Consider the following 9,873-nt stretch of genomic DNA (forward strand, 5'->3'; position numbering starts at 1 on the left):
AATCAATTTAAATCAAAACAACTCTGTATATATTCCTTCTCTCTGAGGCAGAGGGACATTATTCTTGAGTTTCTTAGTTTTTATTTGATTTTATTGAATATCGTTCATATTTAGTTTGGGTACAACATTTAACAACTTTAAGCTTATACATTAACTTTAATTATAACTTAATTATTAATGAATTGATTTACAGGTTTTTATAGCAATGCAAGATTAAATGTAGCAGAAGGCTAAACTTCTGCTCTGGAGACAAAAAAGGAAGACAGCAAAAATGATCAGCCAAAGCAAAGATTGAAGAGACAAAAAATTGTGTATATCTTGGTGTTTATGATTCTTCAGATTATTTTAGTAATGATTTATCTTCAATTTTATATAATAATACAAGAAATATTAATAAACTTTGGAATTTACCTGTTCTCCAAACTCTTTGCAGAAGTTCAATGTTTGCTCTGAGAAGTTGAATGAAAATAATTTATTAAATGGTAACTTTTAATTCAAAAGTCTTTTTGTCTGATGATAGGAAATCTTTATTCATAGCTTTAACTTTTACAATTTTTAAAAACTTTTTCATATATTACAATCAAAAAGTCAGAGTGTTAAGAACATCTTATTGTGCAATATTTAACATATCAAAGCTTACACTAACTTTGAAATCCATTTGAAATCAACTCTAAGGAAAGAAAACATAATATTCATATGAGTTTAAAGTTTTAACAGTTGCCGATGGTTCATTATTATTCATTATATAAACGTTTATTTAGATTTATCTAATAGACTAAGGTAATACAGTATTTTTATAGATGATATTATTTTTAAAAGTTGTATTATTATTGATATTCAGTATCAAAATATTTAAAAAAAATTATTCACAAACATTGGAGAAACATTGTTTTAATAAGAATTTTTTTGTTTTACAGTGCAGTCTGCATCTCAAATGTTAACAAGAATGGTTTTGTGTCAGTGCCAGAAATTGAATGCATACCAGCTAATTCCATAATTCATAAAAATATTATGAATCCATTAGCAAGTATATCTTTTTGTCATTATAAAATTGCCTCTCTATCTTAAATTTTATTTGCTTTATTAGTGAATATTGTATTTACTTTCGTAAATTCTAAATGTTGTATGTTATTTGTTGTATAGTTTCTTAAGAATATTACTTTATTGTTTCAAGATAAAATTGTATCCCCTAAAGATATGCTGGTATTATTGGCACGGTTGGCAAGCATTGAAGTGCAACTTGGTGAACTACAAAATACATCTCATTTTATTTTAAGCATAATTAGAAATAGTAACAAAGATATGCCAATTAATGATTTGCCTGACTAAGTGTCATTGCCACTAAAAGCAGTAGAAAGAAAATACTTAAGCAAAGGGTAAATATTTTTTTATGATTCGTTTATGCATTTCGTATGGTATCTTTATACAAATTATGTACTTTAAACAAAATACTTATTAAAAGTTTTTTGTAAATGAGATTTTATATTATTATAAGTCTAACCAAAAATAATTTTAATTATTGCATGGTTGTTTATTTTTGTAGGTTAATTATTTGGGACAAATTGGAGTTAAAGACGAAGGAGATTGTATATGTTATTTACTAAGAATAGTTTTTAAAATTAGCCTAGCTGTATAATTAAACTATGCAAGGAGAGGACAAAAATTGGAATAGAAAAAATCTTGATTGCATATGTTGCTATTGGTTAGTGGTTTAGAAAAGTTATTTTGTTAGTTTCAATTTTGCATTAACATTGGGCCAATGTTGTACACAACGTTGGGCCAATGCCTAACCAATGATCAAACCTGCATTGGACCAACATCAAACGTCAATGTTGAGTCAATGCATTGGCCCAACGTTGGTCCAATGTAAGGTTGCTAGGTGGGTACTACCTTCATTTTTCATCTCACAATTATATAATTGTTATTTATAAGTTTCACGCATTTACGCATCTGTTTAACGTAGTTGTCACTTAGTACTTTTTTGATTAAAAAAAAGTACCAAAAGTGACAACAACGCCAAACAGATGCGTAAAACTTTTTTAAAACTTCTAATTAAAACCATAGTTTTAATTAGAAGTTTTATTTATAAAATCATCATGTGACAACAAGACAATAATATATTGTTTGTAGGCATAGCTTGTACACGCGTACAACTAATTTTTTCTTCTTTGCACGCGCGTACAACTAATTTTTTCTTATTTGTAAGCACTTATAACTTATTTTTATTTTAAATTAAATTACGTGCTCATTATTTTTGCGCGCGTACAAATAATGACTTTCGTTTTGATACTAATAATGACTATTGTATAGTTTTCTTTACAACCAGCAGCCGTATTCACATCCCTCCGTTAAACCCTGCGTAAAGCTATCGGCTGCTTAAAAATAAATAGGCAGTTTTAAACGCCAGCGAAAAATAAACTCGTATTCTAATATCTCCGCTTGATTGACGGCATGAGTAAATTTAGTTATCGGAAGGCTGTTAACGCCAAAATCTAACCCTGCTATACCCTTCTGTTAAACCTGCTATCGGAGGAATTTTCTATTAAATTAAGAAAAATAAAAAATGGTATCCAATCAAAACAAGCGTAAACAAATAAGTTTACATTTATAACAAATAAGCTATAATATATCCAATATGATATTTATATAACTTATCCCTTAATTGTAAAAAAAATGTATGTTTATTATTTATACAATTATTAGATTTTAAAATAAATGTTATTATAAAATTAAATATTTTTTGCATTTGATTATAATGCACGCACTGTTATGAGCATATATGTATGTTAAATACATGCGTATCTGTATAACATTTATAGGTTTACTTATGTATTAAAGAAAATATACATCTACTTATTGTATTATATACATTTATATATAAATTATGTTGTATTATATATATTTATATATATTTAATTTTGTTTTATACATACATATATATACATTTATTAATTTATTATATATATATGGAAACTATACATACATACATACATACATACATACATACATACATACATACATACATACATACATACATACATACATACATACATACATACATACATACATACATACATATATATATATATATATATATATATATATATATATATATATACATATATATATATATATATATATATATATATATATATATATATATATATATATATATATATATATATATATATATTGCCAAATTATTAGGGACACTTTACTTTTCACTTTTTAAACAAACAAAATATTAATAAAGAATTAATCATATTTCATTTTATTAGAGACAGATGATATTTCATCATCTGTCTCTAATAAAATTTTTGCATGCTCGGATGCTCTATACTTTTTTTTCTCATTCCCCTTCCAATTCAACTTAATTATATTACTAAATTTTGCTTTTTTGTTTCTACTTTGTTTTTGCTGGAGTGTCATTGAAATAAACATATTGCTCTTCTTCGCAAATTTTTTCCCAATTGCTGAGGTTTGGAGGAACCCTTGCGTAATTTTGACTCACAAAAACTAACATGCTAGTGTTTTCTGGTTTTACATTATGCCTAAAATCAGTAACCGTCCTACCTCCTACTGAAAACATTCGTTTCAATAGTAAATAGCTCATAAAAAATAAATACATGAACCACATGAAAATTTTTGATGGCGGCCGATATAAGGAATGGCAATATGAAAATTAAGAAACTTATGATAATCAAGTTTTATATCAAATATTGATAAGTTTCAAATAAAAGTATATTTTTTTGTTTAGCTTAAGATTTTTTTCATAAAAATAACGGAATATTATATATTTACATAAACTCCAAATATAAATATTTTTTTATTTAACAAAACATTTTCTTACAATAACTTGTTGTATATTAACTTTCTGTTTTTTGGTTTTTAGAATAAATATAATTAAATAAAAAACTCTCTGTAAAACTAAGTACGAGTTTTAATTTTAGTTTGTTTAATAGTAGTGAAAAAAAAATTTTGTTTGCTTGTGTAGAAATCTCAAATATAAAATAATTAGCATTTGCTATATAGTTTATGTACTCTTAACTACCCAATGCTTGTGCTAGAAGGTTAGTAACACAACTGCATGTTGTGTTAATGAAAATATAAAATTTGTCAAAATTGTAGGTAGACACCATTGCCGCTTACCATGTAGTTATGTTATCAACGTTCTAGCACACTGCATTGGGTAACTAAGAACTAAAAAGTACATAAATTGTACATAAATATTAATTTAATCATAAATTGCGCTTTAAAAATGTCAAATATTTCGAACTTTAATATTTAAGTAAATAATTTCTTTAATTGTCTAATTTTTTAAACATTTCTTTAAACTTTTTAAAAGTTAAATTCATTGTCTTGTTTTTCTTTACAAACTTTGTTTAATTATCTCTTTCATATTACTGAAAAGATGTACATCGCACTGATCTCAAAATATAACTGGATAGCGTATTCTATTGTTTTTTGGAAAAAAAATTGAAGCCAAAATTGGCCTCCCAAGATGGCGGCAATCAAAGCTTTTAGCGGAGAAAATGCGTTATACGCATTTTTACGGCACACGGTAAAAATGCATGTTACGCATTTTTACTGCAGTGCGGTAAAAATGCGTATTACGCGTTTAACCGCATTTTACCGAAATTTTTTTACCGCTGGTACGGTAACGCCGATGCTTACTTCTATTTGTTTTTGACTCCCTTAATAAAAATTTAACTTCCTCTGTTACAACTTTCTTTACTGAAACTCGAATTATACATTCACATTTAACTTGAAATATCAATAATAGAAAACTAAATGTACCTCCTCATAAAACTTTGAGGTATGGTAAGTGTTCAATTACACATCAGCGCATCAGTGAATGGATTTGAAGTCTTATGTGCATTGTGAATGAGTTTGAAAATATTATTAATGAATAAAGTTATTATTGTTATTTTTATTATTATTGTTATTATTATTATTATTAATATATTATTGTAATTAGATGACTGTAAATTTTGAGGAAAATAAATATCTTTTTGTTGTTGTTGCTGTTGTTGGTGTTGTTGTTGTTGTTGTTATACTTTTCATAGAGCCTTTATAACAAAATTTTAAAAGAATATTGTACAATATTCTTTTTAAAATGTTGTTATAAAGGCTCTATGAAAATATTGCAATGAAGTATAACAACAACAACTACACCAACAGCAACAACAACAAAAAGATATTTGTTTTCCTCAAAATTTACAGTCATTTAATTACTATAATATATAATTACAATAATAATAATAATAATAATAATAATAATAATAATAATAATAACAATAATAATAAAAATAACAATAATAACTTTATTCATTAATAGAGCAAAAGTAACAGCAAAAATAATAGTATTTATTACAATTATAATAATAATAGTAATAATAAAAATAGCAGTAATGAAACAAACAAATAATAATGACGAAAACAAAGTTTCTATAAAAATAGTAAGAAGAAAAAGTAAAATAAGAAAACTAAAAGAAGTTAATGATGATAAAAATATTAAAATAAATTTTTTTTAGAATTTGTTTAAATTTTTTTTTTTTTTAAATAAAGAAATGAAAATAAACTATTTTTAAGTTTTAATTTTTCAAACTCATTCACAATGCACATAAGACTTCGAATCCATTCACTGATGCGCTGATGTGTAATTGAACACTTACCATACCTCAAAGTTTTATGGGGAGGTACATTTAGTTTTCCATTATTGATATTTCAAGTTAAATGTGAATGTATAAATCGAGTTTCAGTGAAGAAGGTTGTAATAGAGGAAGTTAAATTTTTATTAAGGGAATCAAAAACAAAAAGAAGTAAGCATCGGCGTATAACATTTCAATAAAATATTGTAATAAAATACGTGGTGCGTTACGCGGTGGGAAAAAAATACGTATTACCTCGTAATTTATACATCTTGAAAACGTCTTTTGCCCATAAGTAGCGACTAGCTAGCGAATAGCTTGCTAATTGCTAGCTCATTTCCCTTCGGACAATAAAGTTGAATAAACGAGTACTTTTTTTTTTGTTGTTGCATAAATTATGCAACAAAAAAAAAAGTAAAAATAAAACAGATTTAATTGTTCAAAGTAACTTTAACCAAAAACGTTTCTCAAGTTTTAAAATTTTCTTTTATTGTTGTAAACTTGAATGAATTTAACGAAATTACCATACCCTTGAGTCCGTTTTGAAAGATATTCCACACTTTAGGCCCTCGATATGAAATCCTATAAATATTTATTAATTATACGAGGCGGTTTGTTAATTTTACCGAGGTAAAAGCAAAGATAATTCGGTAAGATAATCAAAATGCAAAGCAATTTTGATTATCTTACCGAAGCTTGTTGTATATTTTTTGTATGAGGGACCCTATAAAACTCCTCATCAACAAGAACGTCTAAGAATTTTATAATATATGGGAAATAAAAAATAAGTTAAATATTAAAATTTTACTATAGCTATAATTACTGAATCATTTAAATTATTTTAAAAAGAACTTTTTACAAATTTCTTTTTTTCTTTAAACGACTTTATTGCTTGTTGATTTTCTTGGTTTTTGAAAATTCAGAAGACCAACGTGTGACAAACTATCATATTCTCGATTATGAACACAATAATTTAGAAATTTAAAAAAAAAAAATGAATCGGTCAAAAAACTAAAAAATGGAAAAAAAAGCTTAAACAAGTTCAAAAAAGTTTTTAATCACTCTGATGGAGTTTTCCAGCGTAAAGTAGCTCGATTCTATTGCCGATATCGGTAAATCATCGGTATACAAATAACGTTTAGTTTAGGTAACGAAAAATTTAATTGAATAAAATGATAAAAAAATATATACAAAAAGTTCAATCACCTGTATAACAAGTTAGTTCCAAAAAATATTTTGATTTCTCCTCTGAAAAATATTGACTTTCTAAAAACTAAACTCAAAATACTTGTTCTAAATACAAATTAATATAAGGAAACTTTCTAATTACTTTTGGTTAATTAAAATTTTAAAAACATTATTTTTGTCAAAATCTTTATCGTAGTTATAAGGATACGGATTTTCTATGTGATGATTAGTCAAAGTTCATGTTTTATAGTACAACATTGGCTAGTAAAAACAGATTTCATTCTAGCATTCGTGTTCGACGAGCGAGGTAAAAAGTAAATAACAAAAGAAATTTGTAAAAAATTAATTTATTAAAATTTAAATAGTTCACTAATTAAAGGTGTAGTAACATTTTTATTTTTATTTTTTATTTTCCATATGTTACAAACTTCTAATTCTTATTGATGAGCAATTTTGCCCTTTTGTAATGTTCATACAAAAATATACAATAGTCTAGTAAAACCATCTGTATTGTGTATCAAAATCGCCTATACATGAGTTTGCAAAGTTTTAAAATAATTTATTTCTGTTTTACTTTTTATTACGTTAACTATGCAAAGAGAATCCGCTTTCTAAGGTTTTCTCGCTAGAAAAGCAAGAAAACCTCAGAAAGCGGATTCTTTTTCGCTTGCTTTTGTTGAAACCATTGAAATTGTTAATTTAAAATTGTTTTCTAATATTTGATTTGTTTTTATTTTATTTTAAATGAACAAACAACTCTTATCGAAATACAATGACTTGAAATTTGTTTCATTTTTTATTTGATGTCAGTGTCTTGCTTTTTAATTTGTAAGTCATTTAAAACCAGATCTTACAGTTTAGGAGGAATATTTTTTCTAGTGTTTTATTGAAACAAAATTATGTTGTTTTTTCAACGTTCAAAGAAACTTTATTTGTTCCAAACCAATAAACTTTTAAAAATCAAGGTTCGTTAAAAACTGTAATGAAAGTTTTTTTAAATAAAATTGACCATTTGAAAGTTCTTATTTTTAAAAATAATATTAGTAAGTAATTTATAAATTGCTTAAGCATTTGCAAACAGAGCAGCTGACCCACTTTGATAAGTGTTATTTTGTTTTGAATTCTAGCAGAGTTTCTGGGGAAAACGATGGTCCAAAACTAAACTTTTTTTAAGGAGATTTTGCCTCTACGTCATCCTCATCTGATTAATTACTGATTGAGGTAAGTTTTTGATGATACTTAAAAGGAGAAGCACAAACCACAAATGGCTTCTTTTTGCACTGCTTCGAGCGTCAATGTCTGTGTAATAATAAAGGTTTCGTGCAAAAAAGCAGAACTCAAAATTTGGAACATTTAAAAGACACACCGTGCCTAGTTGGCACAATGCGTTATTTAAATGTTCTTTGGACGTCTTTATAAAGATTTATCGCCCAAAGCAAAATAAGAAAATGTTGAGAAAACGTTAAAAAACGGCTTAAAAAGGCGAATAAATTGCGTCGATGGATGACGTTAAAAAAATGTTTTTAGAATATATAATTATGTAATTTATGTAAATTTTTATATCGCATAAATTATATTTTATAATTATAATTACATAGTTTATGTAAAATCTATTTTTATATTATGTTACAACAACGTTATTTTAGAAGAATTTTTTTTATTAACATAATGTAAAATATATAAAATATAAGAAAACATAACAAAAGTTTTAACAATCTTTGAAAGTTGAAAGAAAAAGTTTTAAATTTAAGCAAAAGTTGTTAATAAAGTATTTAAAAACGAGAACATTAGAAAGTAAAACAATTTATAAGAATTACGCTAAAAAATTTGAAATGTAAATAAAAAATAATAAAAAATGATACTACATATTTTTACTCGAAAAGTATAAAGAGAATTCAAAGCAAACATGGCAAGTTGTAAGGGAAACTATTGGCAGTAAGAAATTGAAAACTCCTCACCTAAAGCTATTAAAATTGGTAATAAAATATTTAATGATCCAAGAGTGGTAGCTACCCAGACAGCACAACTCGTTTAAAAGTTACGCGTGGTTTCTGTTGCGTGTTTAAAACTCCCGAAAACACTAAGAATAACACGTGTCAAGAATAGGGTTTTGATTGCCTGAAATTAACTACTATATTTTACCAAAAAACCAGTTTGGATATTAAGTTTTTAGTGATGGTTTTTCAGTTACAAAAATGGAGTATTAAATTATCAAAAGTTTTCGCAACGAATGTAAAACCATTACTAAAAGCACGCGATTTTTCAAATCGATTGCATTTTTATTATTCGGAAGGTTTTAGAGTGTGTAACAAAAACTTTCAGGAAAACATTTGTCGAGAAAATATATGTTAAATAAATTCAGTTTTTGTTAAGTATTAGCATGTATATATATATATATATATATATATATATATATATATATATATATATATATATATATATATATATATATATATATATATATATATATATATATATATATATATACACACACACACACAAACACACACACATATATAAATATACACGTGTGTATATATATGTGTATATATATATATATATATATATATATATATACACATATATATACACTTGTGTATCTATATACATACACACGTGTGTATCTATATAATTTATACAATGTATATTTTATATATGTATGTATAATACATATATAAAATATGTATGTGTTTATTTATGTATTCATATGTATATATGTATCTATGTATAAGTCTATATAATATGTATGTATAAATATATATATATATACATATATATATATACACATATATACATACATACATACACTTAAAAATAAATGTATACGTAATATGTACTCATATACACACATATGTGTGTGTATTTCGGCGTATGTATATTTGTGTGTATTTGTATCTGTATATGTGTGTGTATTTCTGCGATGAATGTATATATATATATATATATATATATATATATATATATATATATATATATATATATATATATATATATATATATAAAATACATTTTTTGTGATAATAGTATTATTGTT

The 9,873-nt window shown here is 25.1% G+C and overlaps 1 long non-coding RNA gene across 1 annotated transcript; it reads left to right on the forward strand.

Moving 5' to 3' along the window:
* The first annotated feature begins 360 nt into the window (after positions 1 to 360).
* LOC136084900 (uncharacterized) lies at positions 361 to 2,200 on the forward strand. The gene is made up of 3 exons (XR_010640930.1): positions 361 to 482; positions 1,175 to 1,376; positions 1,544 to 2,200. It is a non-coding gene; the product is annotated as an uncharacterized LOC136084900 (long non-coding RNA).
* Positions 2,201 to 9,873: the final 7,673 nt, after the last annotated feature.

Source organism: Hydra vulgaris, chromosome 09 (genome assembly GCF_038396675.1).
Source record: "Hydra vulgaris chromosome 09, alternate assembly HydraT2T_AEP".
In the NCBI taxonomy this organism is placed as follows: Eukaryota; Metazoa; Cnidaria; class Hydrozoa; order Anthoathecata; family Hydridae; genus Hydra; species Hydra vulgaris.